The following is a 26,786-nucleotide window of genomic DNA, read 5'->3' as shown; positions in this document are numbered from 1 at the left end:
ACACATTGTAGACAACTCTGTAAATTTCCAGAATGAATGCTTGAGCCTAGGGATTCCTGAACACGCACAATAATATAAGAGTACCTAGGTGGTCCGCTGAGCCAGAGAGTCTTGCCAGCAGGATAACTCTACTCAAGACCCTAATTTTAGTAAGAGCTAAAAAAATAGATCATTTTAACTGGTGAGAAAATCTATGTAGGTGAATATGTATCATTTGAAGAAGACGATTCTTGTGTTCAAATGACTTAGTCATAGCCATTGTTACTAGATTGACAGCACTGCCCTGAGAGCCTGTATAAGGCAACATCACAGCTGTCTGCAGAAACAAAGTCCCCATGCCTTAAAATAGTTGATGTGAGCAAGTAACAATGTTTTGACTTCTTGCTATAAATACAGTCATACTTTGCATAAAGTAAACCCAATCCTAGGGAAAGAATAAGCTATGAAATGACCCTGTCAAATCTTCTGCTGTGTTCACTTCACTAGCACAAATAATTGCACAAGAAACTAGACAAACTAGACAAAGAACAAGCTATGAAATGACCCTGTCAAATCTTCTGCTGTGTTCACTTCACTAGCACAAATAATTGCACAAGAAACTAGAGAAACAAGCTGACCGAAACTGATCAAACAGTTCTTTACATTGAGATTCCTGAATTCTAATAATACAAATAAACAGGAGACAGATGAATACCACACACGTGCCTCTGGAATGAAGAGAGTCTGGCTAGTACTATTAAGTATCTAAACTCTACTTTCATAATAAATTACTTAGTTGAATTAAAACAAAAATGTGACAAGAAGTGAAAAGAAGGTGTTTCAAAACAACTAAATGAAGTGGAGATAGGCAACCTTCCAGAAAAAGAATTCAGAATAATGATAGTGATCCAGGACCTCAGATAAAGAATGGAGGCAAAGATTGAGCAGATGCAAGCAATGTTTAACAAAGACCTAGAAGAATTCAATAACAAAAACCGAGAAGAATTCAAGAACAAGCAAACAGAGTTGAAAAATACAATAACTGAAATGAAAAATACACTAGAAGCAATTGATAGCAGAATAACTGAGGCAGAAGAATGGGTAAGTGACCTGGAAGACAGAATGATGGAATTCACTGCCATGGAACAGAATAACAAAAGAAGAATGAAAAGAAATAAAGAGAGCCTAAAAGACCCCTGGGACAACATTAAGCTCACCAACATTCGCATTATAGTGGTCCCAGAAGGAGAAGAGAGAGAGAAAGGAGCCAAGAAAATATTTGAAGAGAATATAGTTGAAAACTTCCCTAACATGGGAAAGGAAATAGCCACCCAAGTCCAGGAAGCACAGAGAGTCCCAGGCACGATAAACCCAAGGAGAAACACACTGAGACACATAGTAATCAAAGAGACAAAAATTAAAGACAAAGGAAAATTATGAAAAGCACACAAGGGAAAAACAACAAATATTATACAAGAGAACTCCTGTAAGGTTAACAGCTGACTTCTCAGCAGAAACTCTATAAGCCAGAAGGGAGTGGCACAATATATTTAAAGTGATGAAAGGGAAGAACTTACAACCAAGTTTACTCTATCCAGCAAGGATCTCATTCAGATTTGATGGAGAAATCAAAAGTTTTACAGACAAGCAAAAGCTAAGAGAACTCAGCACCACCAATCCAGCTCTAAAACAAATGCTAAAGGAATTTCTCTAAGTGGGAAACACAAGAGAAGAAAAGGACCTACAAAAACAAACCCACAACAATTAAGAAAATGGGAATAGGAACATACATATCCATATTTACGTTAAATGTGAATGGATTAAATGCCCCAACCGAAAGACACAGGCTCGCTGAATGGATACAAAAACAAGACCCATATATATGCTGTCTACAAGAGACCCACTTCAGACCTAGAGATACATACAGACTGAAAGTGAGGGGGTGGAAAAAGATATTCCATGTAAATGGAAATCAAGAGAAAGTTGGAGTAGCAATACTCACATCAGCTAAATAGACTTCAGAATAAAGAATGTTACAAGAGAAAAGAAAAGACACTACATAATGATCAAGGGATCAATCCAAGAAGAAGATATAACAATTATAAATATATATGCACCCAACATAGGAGCACCTCAATACATAAGGCAACTGCTAACAGCTATAAAAGAGGAAATCGACAGTAACACAATAATAGTGGGGGACTTTAACACCTCACTTACACCAATGGACAGATCATCCAGACAGAAAATTAATAAGGAAACAAAAGCTTTAAATGACACAATAGACCAGATAGATTTAATTGATATTTATAGGACATTCCACCCAAAAACAGCAGATTACACTTTCTACTCCAGTGCACACGGAATATTCTCCAGGACAGACCACATCTTGGGTCACAAATAAAGCCTCAGTAAATTTAAGAAAATTAAAATTATATCAAGCATCTGGTCTTACTACAAGCTATGAGATTAGAAATAAATTACAGGGAATAAAGCGTAAAAATACACAAACACATGGAGGTTAAACAATATGTTACTAAATAACCAAGATATCACTGCAGAAATCAAAGAAGAAATGAAAAAAATACCTACAAACAAATGACAATGAAAACACAATGATCCAAAACCTATGGGATGAAGCAAATGCAGTTCTAAGAGGGAAGTTTATAGCAATACCATCCTACCTCAAGAAACAAGAAACATCTCAAATAAACAGTCTAACCTTACACCTACAGGAACTAGAGAAAGAACAAACAAAACCCAACGTTGGTAGAAGGAATGAAATCATAAAGATCAGACAGGAAACAAATGAAATAGAAACAAAGAAAACAGTAGCAAAGATCAATAAAACTAAAAGCTGGATCTTTGAGAAGATAAACAAAATTGATAAACATTTAGCCAGACTCATCAAGAAAAAGAGGGAGAAGACTCAAATCAATAAAATTAGAAATGAAAAAGGAGAAGTTACAATGGACACCACAGAAATACAAGGCATCATAAGAGACTACTAAAAGAAACTCTATGCCAATAAAATGGATTACCTGGAAGAAATGGACAAATTCTTAGAAAAGCACAGCCTTCCGAGACTCAACCAGGAAGAAACAGAAAATATAAAAAGACCAATCACAAATAATGAAATTGAAACTGTGATTAAAAATCTTCCAAGAAACAAAAGTCCAGGACCAGATGGCTTCACAGGTGAATTCTATCAAACATTTAGAGAAGAGCTAACACCAATCCTTCTCAAACTCTTCCAAAAAATTGCACAGGAAGGAACACTCCAAAACTCATTTGACAAGGCCACCATCACGCTGATATGAAAACCAGACAGAGATACTACAAAAATGAAAATTACAGACCAATATCACTGATGAATATAGATGCAAAAATCCTCAACAAAATATTAGCAAACAGAATCCAACAATACATTAAAAGGATCATACACCGTGATCAAGTGGGATTTATCCCAGGGATGCAAGTATTCTTCAATATACACAAATCAATCAGTGTGATACACCATATTAATAAATTGAAGGAGAAAAACCATAAGATCATCTCAATAGATGCAGAAAAAGCTTTTGACAAAATTCAACACTAATTTATGATAAAATCTCTCCAGAAAGTGGGTACAGAGGGAACATACCTCAATATCATAAAGACCATATACGACAAACCCACAGCAAACATCACTCTCAATGGTGAAAAACTGAAAGCATTTCCTCTAAGATCAGGAAGAAAACAAGGATGTCCACTCTCGCCACTTTTATTCAACATAGTTTCAGAAGTCCTAGCCACTGAGATCAGAGAAGAAAAAGAAATAAAAGAAATTCAAATTGGAAAAGAAGAAGTAAATCTGTCACTGTTTGCAGATGACATGCTACTATACATAGATAATCTTAAAGATGTCACCAGAAAACTACTGGAGCTAATCAGTGAATTGGGTTTAGTTGCAGGATACAAAATTAATGCATAGAAATGTCTTGCATTCCTACACATTAACAGCAAAAGATCAGAAAGAGATATTAAGGAAACAATCCCATTTAACATCACATCAAAAAGAATAAGACACTTAGGAACAAACTTACCTAAGGAGACAAAAGACCTGTATTCAGAAAACTATAAGATACTGATGAAAAAATCAATGATGACACAAACAGACGGAGATATATACCATGTTCTTGGATTGGAAAAATCAATATTGTGAAAATGACTATACTACCCAAAGCTTGATAGGGATTGCACCGATCTACAGATTCGGTGCAATCCCTATCAAACTACCAATGGCATTTTTCACAGAACTAGAATAAAAAATTTCACAATTTGTATAGAAACACAGAAGACCCTGAATAGCCAAAGCAATCCTGAGAAAGAAAAATGGTGCTGGAGGAATCAGTCTCCCTTACTTCAGACTATACCACGAAGCTACAGTAATCAAGACAGTATGGTAGCGGCACAAAAACAAAAATATAGATCAATGGAACAGGATAGAAAGCCCAGAGATAAACCCACGTACCTATGGTCAACTAATCTATGACAAAGGAGGCAAGGAAATACACTGTAGAAAAGACAGTCTCTTCAATAAGTGGTGCTGGGAAAACTGGACAGCTACATATAAAAGAATGAAATTAGAACACTCCCTAACACCATACACAAAAATGAACTCAAAATGGATTAAAGACCTAAATGTAAGACCAGACAATATAAAACTCTTAGAGGAAAACATAGGAAGAACACTCTTTGACATAAACAACAGCAAGATCTTTTTTGACTCACCTCCTAGAGTAATGGAAATAAAAACAAAAATAAACAAATGGGACCTAATGAAACTTAAAAGCTTTTACACAGCAAAGGAAACTATAAACAAGATGAAAAGACAACCCTCAGAACGGGAGAAAATATTTGCAAATGAATCAACGGACAAGGATTAATCTAAAGAATATATAAACAGCTCATGTAGCTCAATATTAAAAAAATAAGCAACCCAATCTAAAAATGGGCAGAAGACCTAAATAGTCATTTCTAAAAACAAGACATGCTGATGACCAAGAGGCACATGCAAAGCTGCTCAACATCACTAATTATTAGAGAAATGCAAATCAAAACTACAATGAGGTATCACCTCACACTGGTTAGAATGGGCATTATCAGAAAATCTACAACAACAAATTCTGGACAGGGTGTGGAGAAAAGAGAACCCTCTTACACTGTTGGTGGGAATGTAAATTGATACAGCCACCATGGAGAACAGTATGGAGGTTCCTTAAAAACTAAAAGTAGAACTACCATAGGACCCAGCAATCCCTCTACTGGGCATATACCCAGAGAAAACCATAATTCAGAAAGACACATGCACCCCAATGTTCAATGCAGCACTGTTTACAAAAGCCAGGTATTGGAAGCAACCTAAATGCACACTGACAGACGAATGGATAAAGAAGATGTGGTCCATATATACAATGGAATATTACTCAGCCATAAAGAGGAACGAAATTGGGTCATTTGTAGAGACGTGTATGGAATGTCATACAGTTTGTCATACCGAGTGAAGTAAGTCAGAAAGAGAAAAACAAATATCATATATTAACGCATATATGTGGGATCTAGAAAAATGGTACAGATCAACCGGTTTCCAAGGCAGGAATAGAGACACGATGTAGAGAACAAATATATGGACACCAAGGGGGGAAAGTGGGGTGGGAGGGGGTGGTGGTGGGATGAATTGGGAGATTGGGACTGACATATATACACTAATATGTATAAAATAGATACCTAATAAGAACCTGCTGTATAAAAAATAAATAAAAGAAGGTGTTTCAAGAACAAAGACACCTAAGTAAGGTCACCTATCCCTCATAAGGCTAAAGGTGTAAGGCTGCTGTCATCTAAGTATGGTTCATGCGCCCAAAGGAGGCCCTTTCAGGGTGGTTTACCAAACTCGGTGAGTTTTCTCTCTTTTGTTGCAGATTAGTACTCCACACAGGATTCACAGTGACCCCCCTGTCATTATCTCTCTCTCTCTCCTTTTGTAGACGTCCCTCCTCTCTGGTACACTGTCCACAAATTCTAGGTGCTTCAAGATCCCCAATCTCCTATTCCGTCTCAATATCACAGTGAGACAGCTGGGCTATTTTTGGTAAATCCCTCCTGCACTGGTGCCGAGAAGCTGCCTCCATGAAGTAAGCTGGGCAATGGTTGGGCTCACCTCATCTGTTTTCCTTATCTCTGTGCTACCTGTAGTCCAATGTCCAAAAGTTGTTTCATATAGTTTGTCCAGTTATCCAGTTGGAAGGAAGGTCAACTCTACCTTTATCAGTGAAGAAGTTACAGTAATTTGTTTTTATTGTATTTTACAAATATGTCATTTCATGATGGATAGGGATAAAATGCTTTTCTACGAACCACACATTATTTGAAACCTGCCTTAGGTAATGTTTCCTCTGTGGCATGCTGAATGAGTCTTGGGGATGAATAGTAATTCAGGCAAAGGATTTGGGGAGATTAGGGAGCACTTTCTAGGCAGATGAATCCCTCTCTTACCCATGGGAGTCATGGAGACATATGCAAGGAAGAGACCTCTGACTATTCCAGTTAAAAATTCTGCCTGGGATTATTTGGGTAGCTAGAGATACTTGCACCATGCAGAAAATGATGGAAGCAACAACTGAATATTTCCCTAAGCATGCTCGTGTTTAGAGCTCCCTTCTGAGTCCTGTCCCATTCTCTATCTATGCCTCAAGCTATTAATATTTTATCAGGAAAAAGAGGTCAGATATAGCTGTGGTGCAATTTTCAGGATGAACACCAGAGGGCGGGGTTTCCTACAAATGTGGTTCCTCTTTTTATTCAGGTGCTGGTTTGACTTGTTTACTTTGTAGCCACAAGACAGATTACTGTTGCTGTGCAGAAAGGGGCTCTCAGTTTCTAAGTGAGGAGTTTCTACAATATTCAGCTGCAAACTAGCCCCATTAGATTTGGTGTATTCTAGGGAGCAAGGACCGTTGCCAACATGTTTTCTGTCACTCACTCTGTTATTGTGATCTTCTTAATATTCAGTAAGTAACATTTTATCTTAAATGTTCATGATTTTTCATTTTCCTATAATTATAGGTAACTTTAGTTTTCTTCTCTGGCTGAAAACTCTCCTTCTGTCCGTTTATAACATAAAAAAGTGATTCTCTTGTAGGAGGGACCAATGGAGACTCAGTGAACCAGACAGAAGGCCCAGTGACTGTCTCAGAGGGGGCGCCTAGGACCCTGCACTGCACTTACGAGACCTCTGGTCTGGATCCCTATCTTTTCTGGTATGTCCAGTATCTCAACAAAGCTCCGCAACTCCTCCTGAAGGGCTCGAAGGCAAACCGGAGGGCAGAGCATCAAGGTTTTCAGGCAACTCTTGTTACGAGTGACAGCTCCTTCCACCTGCAGAAAACCTCAATGCAAGCATCAGACTCGGCTGTGTACTACTGTGCTCTGAGTGACACAGTGAGAGGGGCTGCAGGGGGAGCTGAACACAAACCCAAGGGGAGCAGGAGGGCTGAAGTGAGCAGCCTTCGGAGGAGGAGGTATGTTCTCTCCTTGGGCAATGTTTAGTTTATTTAGAGCTTTACAGGAAAATAAATCAAGCTCAGATCTAATTCCTAGAAACCCAGGAGGTTGGGACTTGTTCTTCAGGGAGAATAGGGTGGATGTCAGTCTTAAAGAAGACCCAAGCTCTGATCCCCAGAAGCGTCCCTGTTCAGCCAGAAAGACTCCTCCCTTATCTAGACTGACTTTCAAAAACATCTATATTTTCTCTTAATGTAAGATGGATGTTAGATGTCACGATATTAATATATTCATTTAGGGAAGAGAAAAGGAATAGATGACTAAAAGCTGCATCAGCTGAATCACAATCATAAATCAGCACAGGGATGCCAAGCAAATCATACACAAATTTTCACGCGACTGAGACGTAACGCTGTTGAGGCGCTGCTCTCAGTGAAATGAGCCAGAGCTGCTGCAGCAGTGGGATGAAAAGGCATTTGTGATTTTTGAATGGCTACATTTTTGATACAAGGAACTAGGAATGCATGGTCTGGTGATTTTGCCTTCATTTTGACTATAGGATGGGATACTTGAAAGCAAGGTGTTTCTAGCACAGACTGACTATTGATTGGCATTAGACACGTACAGCTGGACAAATTTTGTCCACCAGGAAACTTGCTGTGTGATAGCATTAAGCAGACAAGGAACTTTATCCAATGTAAATTTCCCCAGGAACCAATGCCTTGGAGTGAAGGAAGAACAGTTATGATGACTGAGGGTAAATAGTTTGATCTTCCTGTCTGGAAGAAGGATCTGTGAGCTTATTTCACTGTAGATTTTGGATGCAGGCCAAAAAAAAAAAAAAAAGCCATACAAAAACATGGATGACTATTTGTTCTCAGAAGTCACCATAATCATAACAAATTGTATTGCTCATAAAACTTATGTCTATCCTAGATGCATTGGCTGCATATGGCAAATGACTGCAGCACTGATATAATTGTTGTCAACTTAATTACAATAAAGTCTAAAGAGGCAGGTTAGATTCACCAAGCAGGTCAACAAGCCATGACGTGCCACAGGCAAACTGATAGCAGCAAGTTACATTTCCTGTTCTGGTGCAGAAGCATCTCACCCTTCAGTACTTATGCACGTGCCCTGTCAGGCACAGGGCAGGCATTTAGACCTGAATTTGAAACAGAACACAGCACATTTCACTCAGAGGAAGAGCTTCCAACATGGGGTTCCCTGGCCTGCTGAGAGTTGTCATAGCCTCTGTCCGCCTTGGTAAGGCTGGTAAGGATGGCCACAAACAGACTCAGCTCCACTCAGCTCCCATGTTTGGGGGTAGGGCAGGTTATTATTGTCTGGTGGCGTGTAGGAGAGTTGAGTAATGGGTAGAGGAATTAGAAGTCTTAGTCCTGTTTGTCCCTTGCAGCCCTCGGGGTTCCACCAGGAAAATCAGCCTAATTCTTTCTCTCTGTCTCTCTGTCTGTCTCTCTCCATATATATTATATATATAAATTTTTTTCTTCTCCCCAGGATCCATCACAGCCCAGAAAGTAACTCAAGACCAGCCAGGGGCTTCCCTGGTGGTGCAGTGGTTGAAAATCTGCTTGCTGATACAGGGGACATGGGTTCGAGCCCTGGTTTGGGAGGATCCCACATGCCGCGGAGCAACTAGGCCCGTGAGCCACAACTACTGAGCCTGCGCGTCTGGAGCCTGTGCTCCGCAACAAGAGAGGCCGCGATTGTGAGAGGCCCGCGCACCGCGATGAAGAGTGGCGCCCGCTGGCCACAAACAGAAAAAGCCCTCGCACAGAAATGAAGACCCAACACAGCAAAAATAAATAAATTAATTACTAAACTCCTACCCCCAACATCTTCTTAAAAAAAAAAAAAATTGAAAAAAATAGGACCAGCCAGAAATTTCTATGCTGGAGAAGGAGGATGTAACCTTGGATTGTGTATATGAGGCTAGTAGTTACAGTTATTATTTATTCTGGTACAAACAAACACCAAGTGGGGAAATGATTTTCCTTATTCATCAGGAGTCTTACAATGAGTGAATACAATAGAGGGTCGGTAGATTTTGGACTTCCAGAAAACGGCCAGTTCCATCAGCCTCACCATCACAGCCTTGCAGCTTGGGGACTCAGCGGTGTATTTCTGTGCTCTGAGAGACCACAGTGATGCAGGTCCCTGTGGGAACCCCACAGAAACCTCAGATCTCAACGTGAGGTGTCTCCCAGCTATGAAAACCTTAGTGAGATTCTCGGTAAGGACAGGAGAAGGCAGGGGCCGTGTCAGCGGGGCAGGGGAGTTAGAAGTGTAAACCTCAATCTAAGGAAAATGCTCTCTCTCTGGCTCAGAGAACATATCTAAAAGTGTCATTCATCAAAAGCATCTTTATCTTCAATTCTTCATCTTGAAGTAGATCATTTGCCAAAAAAATATTTAAAACTTTTTTATGGTGATTATATTAAAGCAAGTGATTTGGTTTAAAAAAATTCAGTAATATCTGGCCAAATCTGCACCTGAATTGTTAGACTTTTAGGTTCATTGCACAAATATTCATGCATTGCTGACTAAGTCTTGTCATTATGTTAGATCTGAAGTATCTGTTAAATGGCACTTCTTGGACTCTCCCTGTCCCATTGTCTCATGCTGTGCCATGAATGACCTGGAATGATGTATATAGAATAAATGTCACCACAAGTCTTGACACCAAGGAGGAATGAAGCTCTTCAGTTTGCTCAGAACCAGCCCCATTACCTGATCACATTCTCTATATGCAAGTTTAATGCAGATAAAATAGAATATCCAAAGAAGTAATACTCAAAACAAAACAGAACAACTCAAAAGTTCTACTAGTCAGGAAAAACTCTGCTACAGAATCACATTTTATAGGATGTTTTCCATTCTGAGTTTTTACCCAACAGTATATTGTGGAATTATTATTTGCCCAGCATTATTTACAGATCGAAATCACACATTCTCATGGTGATATTCCAATGTATGATTTTCTTCTTTAAGAAGATGTTGGGGGTAGGAGTTTATTAATTAATGTATTTATTTTTGCTGTGTTGGGTCTTCGTTTCTGTGCGAGGGCTTTCTCTAGTTGTGGCAAGCGGGGACCACTCTTTATCGCGGTGCGCGGGACTCCTCACTATCACGGCCTCTCCTGTTGCGGAGCACAGGCTCCAGACGCGCAGGCTCAGTAGTTGTGGCTCACGGGCCTAGTTGCTCCGCGGCATGTGGGATCCTTCCAGACCAGGGCTCGAACCCGTGTCCCCTGCATTAGCAGGCAGATTCTCAACCACTGCGCCACCAGGGAAGCCCCCAATGTATGATTTTATAATACTTTTTTGGCAAATTCTGTCTTACTAGCTGTTTAGATTGTTTTACTCACAGTAACAAATAATGGTGGAATGAACACACGGGTATTTGATGATTTCCTTGATAATTCCCAGGAGGTGAAGAGGAATTTACCTTTAGTCTTTCTGGTATGGGCTCCCTGATCATTTCTGTGACCCTGGAGTATAGACATTTTCACTCTACAACTACTAAACACTCATATTTTGCCTGTTACACAATATTCTCTTACATCAAGGCTTTGTTGTACAGTTTAGCTCCTAATGACTCCAGATGGCCTCAATTTCAGACAATTCTGTACCACATATGTTCATAGTAGCTGTAATATAACATCTGAAAGAGTAATGTCTCTGTGCTATTGGGTGGTGATATTAGGTGGAAATTAACCTGGTGGATATGTTTTCATCTGGAATTCTAAAAAGAAAGATATTCTTCCTTGTGTAAGGATTTTCTACTCCTACTATACAAAAAACAATGATCCCAATAAAGAACAACTTTCCTGAAAAGAAAGCATAAGTGTGTGTGTGTGCGTGTGTGTGTGTGTGTGTGTGTGTGTGTGTGTCAGGGAGAAGGAGAGAGAGAGAGACCACGATAGACTTATGTAGCCAAGTCATGAAGTAATTAACTAAACAGTTAAATTTCATAAAAAATATCAGAAATAAGTAAAGTCTTTCAGAGACAACTTTTAATGAAGAAAATAGATGTAAGTAGTTTACAAGGGAATAAATCAAAGATTTGAAGCAGGAAAAATGTATCTTAGAATCGGGTGCAGGAAGCGGTATTGGCGAGAGGTATTCAAAGGAGGATTCCCAAAACTTAGCAAAAATTTTAAAAAGCACCAGACCTAAAATAATCAATGACCTATCTTGTTTAACAATTATTTCAATCTATTTGTACTTTGAAAGTCTGAGAAATCTTCTAGAATGTTTTGGATAACATGCATACCAGCTCAAACTGGAGCCGTTGTAAAATCAGTCACTAGTCTCTACTTGATCCCTAACATCCCCCAAATCATATCCCGTCTGCTTAATCAATGAGCTGTCTAATCATAATCGCCTTTTTAAATTTTCTTGATTGTCACATAACTCTAATTTTTCTAATATCTCCATCAGATTATTTTGCCAATAAATAAGTAAATGCCATCTGGGAAGGAATGCATTAACAGTGTGCCTGTAGCTTGTTTTCTGCTTCCTCTGAGGTCACCTGAGGCCTTTGGGGTTTCCTGAGCTGAACTATTTGTGGACACAGTAATCTCATTTATACTTGAAAAGTAAAGAGGAGTGTTTAGGAGTTGTTCCATACTAAGTTCTTATCCAGAATGACCTTAGCAGGACATCCAGGCTATTTCTAGATTATTCATTGCAAATAAACTAGAATTTATGGACATGGGATACATCTGATTGGAAAATGGCAGTCAACTAATGTTGGATCTCTTGTACGTGATTAGAAAAACCTGAAAGACCCCAAACCTCAATGACTTCCTTGTTGCAACCTGTGTTGCTATAGTTGATGCTTGTCATACTGAACCCCAAGTCTGTCCTGGTGTTAAAAAAGGGACTTTGTGAAGCTTCATTTGAACAATTCATGAGCTCCCAGAGACTGAAGCTGGGTCTGCTGCTCTTTCTTGCTTGGTTTTGCTCTTCAGAAGCCCTGTTTTATCCCCTTCTGGTCACTACCATCCTTCCAAGGAAACCACGGTCCCACAGATAGATTGGTTTTGCCCATTTCTGAACATTATACAACTAAAATAATATAGTTTGGATTTTTTTCTATCTGGATATTTTTCTTAATATCAGATTTCTAAGAGTCATCCATGTTGTATACAGTTTAGTTTGTTTATTCTCATTGCTGTATGAACATACCAGAATTTATTTAGCTACCTGCTTAACTGGTTCTTTGGATTTTTCCTGCCTTTGGCTGTTATCAATAGTGGTATTATGAATATTCTTATACACGTTCTTTGGTGAACATATTTACACACTGCTATAGGGCATATATATTAGAATTTCTGGATTAAAGGGTATACATATATCTGGCTTTAATTCCTCCACTAGCTAAGCCCTCAAACAGTACTAATAACCTCGGTTTTATAAATCAACCGCAATTTCCAAACCTCATCATTGCTGACCTCTGAGAAACTTTAGACACATGAGTTGTGACCATTTACTCTTGCTTCAAATCCTCTCTTCCTTAGAGAAAGTTTCTCTCTTTCTTAGAGAAACAGCTTCTTCTCTGACAAAACACTCGCTGAGGTTTGTACCTACTTCTTGGGCTGTTCCCTCTCTCACTCCTGCACACACCTTCATCTCCCTTCCAGTCATTAACTATTGTGCGTCTGCAAGGTTTAGCTCTACACTGTGTCCTCTCTTTGTGTTATTCTCTCTCTCTCTCTCTGACATTTTACTCATGTCTACGTGACTCCGTGTCATACCTCATCATCTACTTTCTCTAGCTTCTCACTCAATTTAACAAGTATGAGCCACCTTTCTGTCACATATACACAGAGATAAAAATAACAGAGTAATCAGCATTCTGGCCATAAGTACAGTAAAGTGAGAGAAATGGTCATTGCCGCCTAGTGTGACCCTCTGAATCCTCCAAACTCCAGGGGATTCATTTCAAACTCTCTGAGCCAATCTTCTGAATCTCCTCTAACTTGGCTTCAGGAAGATTGAGGAAGACACACCATCACAGCTTCACTTCTGTTTGCTCTAACTCTTCAGTGAATTATCAGTTTTCTCATATATCATTACTCTGCATGATAGGCTAAGGAAAGTTGAACAAATGCACTTCATATATGTTTTGGAAGTGTACCCAAGCATGTATTGTGGACTCTCTCCATGGGTTCTCATGTACTGAAGGCTCTCTTCCAAGTCCAAGACAAAAGGAAGTGTTGCAATTAATATGTTTTTATAATCTACATCTATATCTATACTTATGTACAGACTTCTAAAATTCCTGCTATGCCCGTAACTGTGAGTTCCATACAGTCAGGAAACATGTATGTATTGTACATTACACAGTACATGGCACATAGTGGCTGCACATTAAATACTGGCTAACTGAAGAATGAATTAATTGATAATATCAACAGACACAGAGCTTCTACCCTTTGGATGCTGTTAGATAATTGTGTGTCAATTAGTTCTTGTATTTGTCCAATTCTCATCACCATAAGGATACTTCTATTTCCATGTACCATAAATCCCCTTTCTGTTTGTACAGATTTTCGTCATATGGTACTATTTTCAGGTTTGCAGTTAGATGGTCTCCTTCTTGTTGGCGTAGACAGAGCCATCTTCCTCACCTGAGTGAGTCTGTAGGAAGATGTATATCGAATTCATTTTCTTGTGGACTTGGAAGTCCCTCTTATCGGTGAGTCTTCCGGTTTCACCTGGTGATGACGTATTCCTGTATTACCTCTTTTCTGCTTTCTTCTCTAGAGCTTTTATCTTAGAATTTCAGCCTCAAATATTTATTTCCTGTGGCTAGAGATATGAGTCCTATAACGCTAAGGGTGGTAGTGGGCAGAGAGTGGGGGAGTGGTCCAGGCCGAAAGAAAATCACAGTTAACTTAGTTCTCTTTGAGTCTCAATACTTTTCCTTTCCATCCTAATTCCTAGGGCTCAAAGGAAATGACGTTTTTATAATAGGTGTTCTCCATACACTAGATGTTGCCCATGAGTACAACTGGATGGTGTTAAACTATCTGTTTCTATTTATCTTTACCATTGCCATCACTTGTTCTGCTTCTTTGTATATTTTTAATTTCCAGTCTAGTGACCTAGTTTTGGGGTAGATATTCCTACCATTGGGAGTCCTAGCCTGAGACAAGAAAAATGTCTTGTCTGTTTTTCTAACTTCCTAATTCTGGTTCCAAGGGCTGAATTATTTCAATCAAAATCCTTTTAAGTTCCTGAATTCTCACCCCTTAAGAAAACTTTTAGGAAGTATTATCCTCGATTGTAATATTGGTATTTTAAAAGTTCTCCTATGAGAGCAAAAATCAGGACTCTGCCTCTGGCACAGTAGAAAGAAGAATCACTACATCCTTGGGGAAATGAGCTATTTGACCTTGGAATGGTGACTGTGAAAAAAGGTAGATGGAAGCATGTAATTTTAGCAAAAAGTAGTAAGAGAAAGAGGGAATTCTCTTTCTTGTGACAATTTGTAGAGAATATTCTCTTTTCCAAGAAACACATGCTCAATTATAGGAGAGAAGTTATAGACAAGGAAGAGACTCTCATTTTAGTTCACTTTGATGACTTAAATATTAATAGGCATTTTTTTTCTCAGAGAATTTTAAAGTTTAAAAGAATGTGAATTTTAGGAAAGATAACAGTTATCCTTGATCATAAGATAGATGTAACCATTTTCCAAATCTATACTAGAAAACATTGCCCTGTAATACGTGATAGATGATTTCAGAGGCTGATATGTTGAGAAGGGTTTGCGTTTGTACTATAGTTTTAACTTTACTTTTAATTTAGAGAAATCACAGTAAGTATAAACAGGGAAGCTCACAGGCTCAAAGCATAAAAGTTTTTTTCAGTCTTCTATGAGAAGTGCTCAAGCTACATTTTGGTTATGTTGCTTTGAACTAGTTACTTGATAACAGCAAATAGGTAAAGCTTAAGACAAAGATGATGACAGATTCCTCTTTTCTAAAAAAGATCTTCTTAAAAATATACATTATAAAAATCAACTCAAAATGGATCATAGACTTAAATGTAAAATATGAACTATGAAACTTGAAAAAAAATAAGAGAAAATCTTCGGCCTGGGGCTAAGTAAATCTTAGATTTGACACCAAAAGCATGATACACACACACACAAACATACACACACACACACACACACACACACACACCCCTAACTGAATCAAATTTAAAAACTCTTCCTCTACAAAAGACCCTGTTAAGAATATGAAAGGATAAGCTACAGACTGGGGGTAAATATTTACAAACCATTTATCTGACACAGTACTTGTATCTAGAATATATAAAGAACTCTAAAAGCTAAATGGTATAGAAAATGAACAACCAATTAGAAAAACGGGTGAAAGACTCAGATTGATATTTCACCAAAAAGGATATACAGATTGCAAATCAGCACATGAAAAGATGCTCAACATCATTAGCCATCAGAGAAACGCAAATTAAAACCACAATGAAATATCACTATACAACTATCAGTGGGGCTAAAATAAAAAATAGTGACAACACCTAATTCTGGCAAACATGTGGGGAAAACTGGATCACTCATAAATTGCTGATGGGACTATAGAATGATACAGGCACTCTGGAAAATGGCCTGGCAATTTCTTATAAAACTAAACATGCAATGCAGACTTGGATACTTATCCTAGATAAATAGAAGACTTTATTTACATAAAACTCTGTACCTGAATATTCATAACAGCTTTGTTCATAGCAGCCAAAATATGGAAACCTGATGTCCCTTAGTAGGTGACTGGTTAAACAAACTGTGGCACATCCCTACCATGGAATACTACTCAGAAATAAAAAGAAACAAACAGGTTGGATACACACTATTACCTGGACAAATCTCATGTTTTTACTAGTCATTCTGAGTGAAAAAAATCTCAATGCTTACTTCTATATAATTCCATTCATATAACATTATTAAAATAACAAAATCGTAGGAATGAAGAACAGGTTAGTGATTGTCAGGGGTTAAGGACTAGGGAAGGGGTGGGTGTGGCTACAAAGGGGTGGCATGAGGAAGCCTTGTGGTTATGAAACAGCTGTGCATCTGGATTGTGGCAGTGAAGCTATACATGTGATATACATGAATGCATGAATCTGTACATGTGTAAAATTGCCTAGAACTACACACACACATAAATGGCTGCATGTAAACTGTGGAAATCTAATAAGTCCTGTGTGTTGTACCAATGTTAATTTCCTGGTTTAGAGACCCCTGGAGGACATAGGGTGAAGAGTACACAGAGCTTCCCTGTACATTTTTGGAAACTTCTATGAATCTATAATTATTTCAAATTAAAAAAATTCTTTTTTAAATTACAAACAAATTTCATAAAAATCACAACTGTAAATCATCTCCTTGGTTTCATTACACATCACACATTCAGTTTCTGGGTTCTTGTAGAGCCTATCCTACAAAGAGCTCCTGCATTAATCCTGCAGTTATCTTTTTCACGTTCTTTCTGAGACACACATTCAGAAACAGAGAAACACAGCCTTTTAAATATGATTTGTAAGAGTCACATTTTGCTAAGTGTGACTAGAATAAATCAAATCAAAGGATGAGAAAATGGATACAAGTTAGTTTAATGACTTTTAGATCACTGAGAAATTATCAGATTTTCAAAGAAAAAGTCAAAGAACAACAAACCCCTTACCTACACTGTTAGTGCAATAAATTCTGTGCAGCTTATTCTTTTCTAGTCCCTGAGTGGGTGAGGGATGAAGTGACATCAAAGCAGTGCGCCTGAGAGTTGATGTTCTTTTTCTGGGTTGTAGCTAATGGGGGTAGAGTGTGCTCTTCGGACAAGTCTGAGGAGAGCTTATATAAATGGTGGTCAACTCTGCAACATCAACACATGTTCAATGACAAAACCCAATGGAGTGGGGCTTCCGGGAAGATGGCGGAAGAGTAAGACGCGGAGATCACCTTCCTCCCCACAGATACACCAGAAATGCATCTACAAGTGGAACAACTCCTACAGAACACCTACTGAACGCTGGCAGACCACCTCAGACCTCCCAAAAGGCACGAAACCCCCCACATACATGGGTAGGGCAAAAGAAACAAGAATAAACAGAGACAAAAGGATAGGGACGGGACCTGCACCAGTGGGAGGGAGCGGTGAAGGAGGAAACGTTTCCACACACTGGGAAGCCCCTTCGCGGGCGGAGACTGCGGCTGGCGGAGGGGGAAAGGTTTGGAGCCGCGGAGGAGAGCACAGCAACAGGTGAGCCGAGGTCAAAGCGGAAAGATTCCTGCACAGAGGATCAGGGCCGACCGGCACTCACCAAGCCGAGAGGCTTCTCTGCTCACCCGCCGGGGCGGGCGGGGCTGGGAGCTGAGGCTCGGGCTTCGGTCAGAGCGCCGGAAGAGGATTGGGTAGGTGGCGTGAACACAGCCTGCAGGGGGTTAGTGCGCCACCGCTAGCCGGGAGGGAGTCCGGGGAAAAGTCTGGACCTGCTGAAGAGCCAAGAGACATTTTCTTCCCTCTTTGTTTCCTGGTGTGCGAGGAGAGGGGATTAAGAGCGCTGCTTAAATGAGCTCCAGAGACGGGCGCGAGCCGCGGCTAAAAGCGCGGACCCCAGAGACGGGCAGGAGACGCTAAGGCAGCTGCTGCCGCCACCAAAAAGCCTGTGTGCGAGCACAGGTCACTACCCACACCCCCCTTCCGGGGAGCCTGTGCAGCCCGCCACTGCCAGGGTGCCGGGATCCAGGGTCAATTCCTCCAGTAGCACGCACGGCGCGCCTCAGCTTGGTGCAACGTCACGACGGCCTCTGCCGACGCAGGCCCGCCCCGCACTCCGTGCCCCTCCCCCCCACCGCACCCCCCGGCCTGAGTGAGCCAGAGCCCCCGAATCAGCTGCTTCTTTAACCCTGTCCTGCCTGAGCGAAGAACAGACGCCCTCCGGAGACCTACACACAGAGGCGGGGCCAAATCCAAAGCTGAGCCCCTGGGAGCTGTGAGAACAAGAAGAGAAAGGGAAATCTCTCCCAGAAGCCTCAGAAGCAGCGGATTGAAGCTCCACAATCAACTTGATGTACCCTGCATCTGTGGAATACATGAATAGAAAACGAATCATCCCAAATTAAGGAGGTGGGCTTTGAGAGGAAGATTTATGATTTTTTCACCTTTTCCTTTTTGTGAGTCTGTATGTGTATGCTTCTGTGTGAGATTTTGTCTGTATAGCTTTGCTTCCACCATTTGTCCTAGGGTGCTATCCGTCCTTTTTTTTTTTAACCTTTTTCTTTTTTTTCTCTTAATAATTACTTTTTTAATTTTAATAACTTTATTATATTTTATCTCATTTTATTTTCCTTATCTTCTTTCTTTCTGTTTTCCTTCCTTCCCTCCTTCCTCCCTCCCTCCTTTCTTTTTTTCTTTCCTTCTTTCTTTCTTTTCTTTCTTTCTTTCTTCCTTCCTTCCTTCCTTCCTTCCTTCCTTCCTTCCTTCCTTCCTTCTACTAATTCTTTATTTCTACTTTTTCTCCCTTTTATTCTGAGCCGTGTGGATGTAAGGCTCTTGGTGCTGCAACCAGGATTCAGTGCTGTGCCTCTGAGTTGGGAGAGCCAACTTCAGGACACTGGTCCACAAGAGACCTCCCAGCTCCACATAATATCAAACAGCAAAAATCTCCCAGAGATCTCCATCTCAACACTAGCACCCAGCTTCACTCAACGACCAGCAAGCTACAGTGCTGGACATCCTATGCCAAACAACTAGCAAGACAGGAACACAACCCCACACATTAGCAGAGAGGCTGCCTAAAATCATAATAAGTCCACAGACACCCCAAAACACACCACCAGACGTGGACCTGCCCACTAGAAACACAAGATCCAGCCTCATCCACCAGAACACAGGCACTAGTCCCCTCCACCAGGAAGCCTACACAAACCACTGAACCAACTTTAGCCACTGGGGACAGACACCAAAAACAACGGGAACTACGAACCTGCAGCCTGCAAAAAGGAGACCCCAAACACAGTAAGATAAGCAGAATGAGAAGACAAAAAAACACACAGCAGATGAAGGAGCAAGATAAAACCCCACCAGACCTAACAAATGGATAGGAAATAGGCAGTCTACCTGAAAAATAATTCAGAATAATGATAGTAAAGATGATCCAAAATCTTGGAAATAGAATAGACAAAATGCAAGAAACATTTAACAAGGACCTAGAAGAACTAAAGATGAAACAAACAATGATGAACAGCACAATAAATGAAATTAAAAATACTCTAGATGGGATCAATAGCAGAGTAACTGAGGCAGAAGAACAGATAAGTGACCTGGAAGATAAAATGGTGGAAATAACTACTGCAGAGCAGAATAAAGAGAAAAGAATGAAAAGAACTGGGACAGTCTCAGAGACCTCTGGGACAACATTAAGTGCACCAACATTTGAATTATAGGGATTCCAGAAGAAGAAGAGAAAAAGAAAGGGACTGAGAAAATATTTGAAGAGATTATAGATGAAAACTGCCCTAATATGGAAAAGGAAATAGTTAATCAAGTCCAGGAAGCACAGAGAGTCCCATACAGGGTAAATCCAAGGAGAACCACGCCAAGACACATACTAATCAAACTGTCAAAATTTAAATACAAAGAAAACATATTAAAAGCAGCAAGGGAAAAACAACAAATAACACACAAGGGAATCCCCATAAGGTTCAGAGCTGATCTTTCAGCAGAAACTCTGCAAGCCAGAAGGGACTGGCAGGACATATTTAAAGTGATGAAGGAGAAAAACCTGCAACCAAGATTACCCAGCAAGGATCTCATTCAGATTTGATGGAGAAATTAAAACCTTTACAGACAAGGAAAAGCTGAGAGAGTTCAGCACCACCAAACCAGCTTTACAACAACTGCTAAAGGAACTTCTCTAGGCAAGAAACACAAGAGAAGGAAAAGACCTACAATAACGAACCCAAAACAATTAAGAAAATGGGAATAGGAACATACATATCGATAATTACCTTATATGTAAATGGACTAAATGCTCCCACCAAAAGACACAGATTGGCTGAATGGATACAAAAACAAGACCCATATATTTGCTGTCTACAATAGACCCACTTCACACCTAGAGACACGTATAGACTGAAAGTAAGGGCATGGAAAAAGATATTTCATGCAAATGGAAACCAAAAGCAAGCTGGAGTAGCAATTCTCATATCAGACAAAATAGACTTGAAAATAAAGACTATTAGAAGAGACAAAGAAGGACACTACATAATGATCAAGGGATCGATCCAAGAAGAAGATATAACAATTGTAAATATTTATGCACCCAACATAGGAGCACCTCAATACATAAGGCAAATAGTAACAGCCATAAAAGGGGAAATCGACAGTAACACATTCATAGTAGGGGACTTTAACACCCCACTTTCACCAATGGACAGTTCATCCAAAATGAACACAAATAATGAAACACAAGTTTTAAATGATACATTAGACAAGATGGACTTAATTGATATTTATAGGACATTCCATCCAAAAACAACAGAATACACATTTTTCTCAAGTGCTCATGGAACATTCTCCAAGATAGATCATATCTTGGGTCACAAATCAAGCCTTGGTAAATTTAAGAAAACTGAAATTGTATCAAGTATCTTTTCCGATCACAACGCTATGAGACTAGATATCAATTACAGGAAAAGATCTGTAAAAAATACAAACACATGGAGGATGTACAATACACTACTTAATAACGAAGTGATCACTGAAGAAATCAAAGAGGAAATAAAAAAAATACCTAGAAACAAATGACAATGCAGACACGACGACCCAAAATCTATGGGATGCAGCAAAAGCAATACTAAGAGGGAAGTTTATAGCAATACAATCCTACCTTAAGAAATAGGAAACATCTCGAATGAACAACCTAACCTTGCACCTAAAGCAATTAGAGAAAGAAGAACAGAAAAACCCCAAAGTTAGCAGAAGGAAAGAAACCATAAAAATCAGATCAGAAATAAATGAAACAGAAATGAAGGAAACGATAGCAAAGATCAAAAAAACTAAAAGCTGGTTTTTTGAGAAGATAAAGAAAATTGATAAACCATTAGGCAGACTCATCAAGAAAAAAAGGGAAAAGACTCAAATCAATAGAATTAGAAATGAAAAAGGAGAAGTAACAACTGACACTGCAGAAATACAAAAGATCTTGAGAGATTACTACAAGCAACTCTATGCCAATAAAATGGACAACCTGGAAGAAATGGACAAATTCTTAGAAATGCACAACCTGCCAAGACTGAATCAAGAAGAAATAGAAAATAAGAACAGACCAATCACAAGCACTGAAATTGAAACTGTGATTAAAAATCTTCCAACAAACAAAAGCCCAGGACCAGATGGTTTCACAGGCGAATTCTATAAAACATTTAGAGAAGTGCTAACAGCTATCCTTCTCAAACTCTTGCAAAATATAGCAGAGGGAGGAACACTCCAAAACTCATTCTACGAGGCCACCATCACTCTGATACCAAAACCAGACAAGGATGTCACAAAGAAAGAAAACTACAGGCCAATAGCACTGATGGGCATAGATGCAAAAATCCTCAACAAACTACTAGCAAACAGAATCCAACAGCACATTAAAAGGATCATACACCATGATCAAGTGGGGTTTATTCCAGGAATGCCAGGATTCTTCAATATACGCAAATCAATCAATGTGATACACCATATTAACAAATTGAAGGAGAAAAACCATATGATCATCTCAATGGACGCAGAGAAAGCTTTCAAAAAAATTCAACACCCATTTATGATAAAATCCCTGCAGAAAGTAGGCATAGAGGGAACATTCCTCAACATAATAAAGGCCATATATGACAAACCCACAGCCAACATCATCCTCAATGGTGAAAAACTGAAAGCATTTCCACTAAAATCAGGAACAAGACAAGGTTGTCCACTCTCAGCACTCTTATTCAACATAGTTTTGGAAGTTTTAGCCACAGCAATCAGAGAAGAAAAGGAAATAAAAGGAATCCAGATCGGAAAAGAAGAAGTAAAGCTGTCACTGTTTGCGGATTACATGATACTATACACAGAGAATCCTAAAGATGCTACCAGAAAACTACTAGAGCTAATCAATGAATTTGGTCAAGTTACAGGATACAAAATTAATGCACAGAAATCTCTGGCATTCCTATACACTAATGATGAAAATCTGAAAGTGAAATCAAGAAAACACTCCCATTTACCACTGCAACAAAAAGAATAAAATATCTAGGAATAAACCTACCTAAGGAGACAAAAGACCTGTATGCAGAAAATTATAAGACACTGATGAAAGAAATTAAAGATGATACAAATAGATGGAGAGATACCATGTTCTTGGATTGGAAGAATCAACATTATGAAAATGACTCTACTACCCAAAGCAATCTACAGATTCAATGCAATCCCTATCAAACTACCACTGGCATTTTTCACAGAACTAGAACAAAAAATTTCACAATATGTATGGAAACACAAAAGACCCTGAATAGCCAAAGCAATTTTAGAACGAAAAACGGAGCTGGAGGAATCAGGCTCCCTGACTTCAGATTATACTACAAAGCTACAGTAATCAAGACAGTATGGTACTGCCACAAAAACAGAAAGATAGATCAATGGAACAGGATAGAAAGCCCAGAGATAAACCCACGCACATATGGTCACCTTATCTTTGATAAAGGAGGCAGGAATGTACAGTGGAGAAAGGACAGCCTCTTCAATAAGTGGTGCTGGGAAAACTGGACAGCTACATGTAAAAGTATGAGATTAGATCACTCCCTAACACCATACACAAAAATAACCTCAAAATGGATTAAAGACCTAACTGTAAGGCCAGAAACTATCAAATTCTCAGAGGAAAACATAGGCAGAATACTCTATGACATAAATCACAGCAAGTTCCTATTTGACCCACCTCCTAGAGAAGTGGAAAGAAAAACAAAAATAAACAAATGGGACCTAATAAAACTTCAAAGCTTTTGTACAGCACAGGAAACCATAAACAAGACCAAAAGACAACCCTCAGAATGGGACAAAATATTTGCAAATGAAGCAAGTGACAAAGGATTAATCTCCAAAATTTATAAGCAGCTCATGCACCTCAATAAGAAAAAGACAAACAACCCAATCCAAAAATGGGCAGAAGACCTAAATAGACATTTCTGTAAAGAAAATATACAGACTGCCAACAAACACATGAAAGAATGCTCAACATCATTAATCATTAGAGAAATGCAAATCAAAACTACAATGAGATATCATCTCACACCGGTCAGAATGGCCATCATCAAAAAATCTAGAAACAATAAATGCTGGAGAGGGTGTGGAGAAAAGGGAACCCTCTTGCACTGGTGGTGGGAATGTAAATTGATACAGGCACTGTGGAGAACAGTATGGACGTTCCTTAAAAAACTACAAATACAACTACCATATGACCCAGCAATCCCACTACTGGGCATATACCCTGAGAAAACCATAATTCAAAAAGAGTCCTGTACCAAAATGTTCATTGCAGCTCTATTTACAATCCCGGAGATGGAAACAACCTAAGTGTCCACCATCGGATGAATGGATAAAGAAGGTGTGGCACATATATACAGTGGAATATTACTCAGCCATAAAAAGAAACGAAATTGAGTTGTTTGTAATTAGGTGGATAAATCTAGAGTCTGTCATACAGAGTGAAATAAGTCAGAAAGAGAAAGACAAGTACTGTATGCTAACACATATATATGGAATTTAAGAAAAAAAATGTCATGAAGAAGCTAGGGGTAAGACAGGAATAAAGACACAGAGCTACTAGAGAATGGACTTGAGGATATGGGGAGGGGGAACGGGGAGCTGTGACAAAGCGAGAGAGAGGCATGGACATATATACACTAACACATATAAGGTAGATAGCTAGTGGGAAGCAGCGGCATAGCACAGGGATATCAGCTCGGTGCTTTGTGACCGCCTGGAGGGGTGGGATAGGGAGGGTGGGAGGAAGGGAGACGCAAGAGGGAAGACATATGGGAACATATGTATATGTATAACTGATTCACTTTGTTATAAAGCAGAAACTAACACACCATTGTAAAGCAATTATACTCCAATAAAGATGTAAAAACAAAAACAAAACAAAACAAAAAACCCAGCAGAGTGTCATAGAACCAAACAAATTAAACAATACTAGTTTTGCTATACGTATCTTCCTGTTCCCCACTCTGCCCTGTGATGTTCTGATCTCTCCAGGGTCTAGAATGGAGAGCTCTGCTTTCCCTCTGCCATGCTCTTCCCTCCTGTTCTCCTAAGATCTATCAAGTTCGTGACCCTGAGTTGTAGTTACACTTGGTCCCTGTAGCCAGGCATAAAATTATTTGAAGCAATGGTTTCTTAACTTATGTTCCCAATTCTCTGTCAAAGAGGTCTCCAGACATATCCACAGTTATTCTATCCCCCCGCTTTTTTCAGCACTCTAGTCCTTTTAAGGTCTCACCTGCTGAGATTCTTGTGTACTATAAAGAGAAACACAATCCATTACACCTATGCTTGCGTTCAACTTTTATAACCTCTGATAGCGTTTAGCTTTAAAGGCCAAACAAGGAACAATGAAACGATTCAAATTGCAGGCAGAGGCGGCTTTTCTGATTACTGCTTTAAACCTCATATGCACTATGCCCACCAATATAAAAAATGTCCTCCCATCAATTTTTGTCTTTGTAGGGGGCATGGAGTGGGTCCTGTGAGATGTTTGTGTTTGTGACCACCAGGTGGCAGTGGTTCCATTCCTCTCATTCCTCCAGTGCCTTAACCGTCAAAAGTATGACAGCTACTAGAGGATTTGCTCTTGATTGGCTGAGCCACCAACAGAAAGGCTATCTCGTGCATTAGAGAAGGAGAACTCAGACACAGGAGCAGCTCCTCAGGGGAGAAGATTTGGAATCATTAAAATTGTATCAAGAGTGTGATATCAGGATGGAGAACATGCTGGAATGTGCATTCATAGTCTTGTGGCTTCAGCTTGGCTGTAAGTTGGAGGTTAAGAGATGAGAACCATAAGGGCACATTTATCCAAAGCTGGAGAGAAGAGAGAGAGGGGTTTAGTCTCAGCTCATCCCAGGTTTCTTGTTGGAATTTTTCAAAACTGCTGAACTGAAAGCTTTGTTTCATTTCTGATTTTGTTTTCCTGAACAGGGTTGAGGGGAGAAGACAAGGTGGAGCAGAGTCCTCAGACCCTGAAAATCCAGGAGGGAGACAGTCTCATCCTCAACTGCAGCTACACGGTCAGCAATTTTAACGGGCTACTGTGGTATAGACAGGATCCTGGGAAGGGACCCGAACTTCTCTTCGCTCTTTACTCAGTTGGGGACGAAAAGCAGAAAGAAAGACTAAAAGCCACCTTGTTAAAGAAGGGAAGCTCTCTGCACATCGCAGCCCCTAAACCTGAAGACTCAGCCACTTACCTCTGTGCTGTGAAGACACAGTGCTCCCCAGGCACCTGCAGCCTGTACACAAACCCTGCAGCTGGGGCTCTGGAATCAGAGCATCTTTGGTGTTTTCCTTCCTCGATGAAGTAGTTGCTTAGCACCCAGAACCTCTTTCCAAGTAGTCCTATGGAGAATGAAATCTTGTGACACAGCCAGACAGCAGAGATTACTGTTCATTCTGTCCAGGATCCTGAGTGATACTGGTATTCAACTTTTTCTTTCATTAAAATGTTTAGGTCAGATTTTGGTATCAAGATGATAATACTTCATTAGATAAGTTGCAATTTATGGCTCCTTTTCTATCTATAGAAGAATTTGTGCAAGGTTTTTAATAATTTTTTTTAATTTTCAGAAAGTTCACTAGTGAGCCATCTAAGCATAGAGTTTTACTCATGGGAGAAACTTAATAATCCTTCAATTATGGATTCAGTTACTTTAACGGGTAAGGGGTTCTTTATATATTTGTTTTTTCTTGTGAAAGTTGGTCAATTTTGTTTCTTCTGCACATAGTTTATTATTTGCTACCTTTACTTTCTTTTATTTATCTTGCTACTTTTTCTAGTTCTTTGAGTTGCAAGTTTGACTATTGATTCTCAACATTTCTTCTTTCCTAACAAATATAATTTAAATCCATAAATTTGCCTCTAATTACAAATATTCCTTGACTTCCAGTGGGGTTACGTCCCAATAAA

General features: G+C 39.4%; 1 protein-coding gene across 7 annotated transcripts in view; it reads right to left on the bottom strand.

The window, feature by feature from the left end:
* SALL2 (spalt like transcription factor 2) overlaps positions 1-26,786 on the bottom strand; it is an 802,697-nt gene that overhangs the window by 340,765 nt on the left and 435,146 nt on the right. The window contains exon 2 of one of the 7 annotated variants that reach the window (XR_013826969.1): positions 26,071-26,218. The exons of 5 other annotated variants lie outside the window; for them this stretch is intronic. The gene's annotated coding sequence lies outside the window, so the exon portion shown is untranslated. Of the gene's footprint in view, positions 1-26,070; positions 26,742-26,786 lie in introns of those variants that run through there. One more of the 7 variants, XR_013826970.1, reaches the window with a different exon arrangement.

This window comes from Stenella coeruleoalba (assembly GCF_951394435.1).
Source record: "Stenella coeruleoalba genome assembly, chromosome: 2".
NCBI classification, from domain to species: Eukaryota; Metazoa; Chordata; class Mammalia; order Artiodactyla; family Delphinidae; genus Stenella; species Stenella coeruleoalba.
The sequence above is the reverse complement of the archived record's forward strand: the minus strand, read 5'-3'. Positions and strand labels throughout refer to the sequence as shown.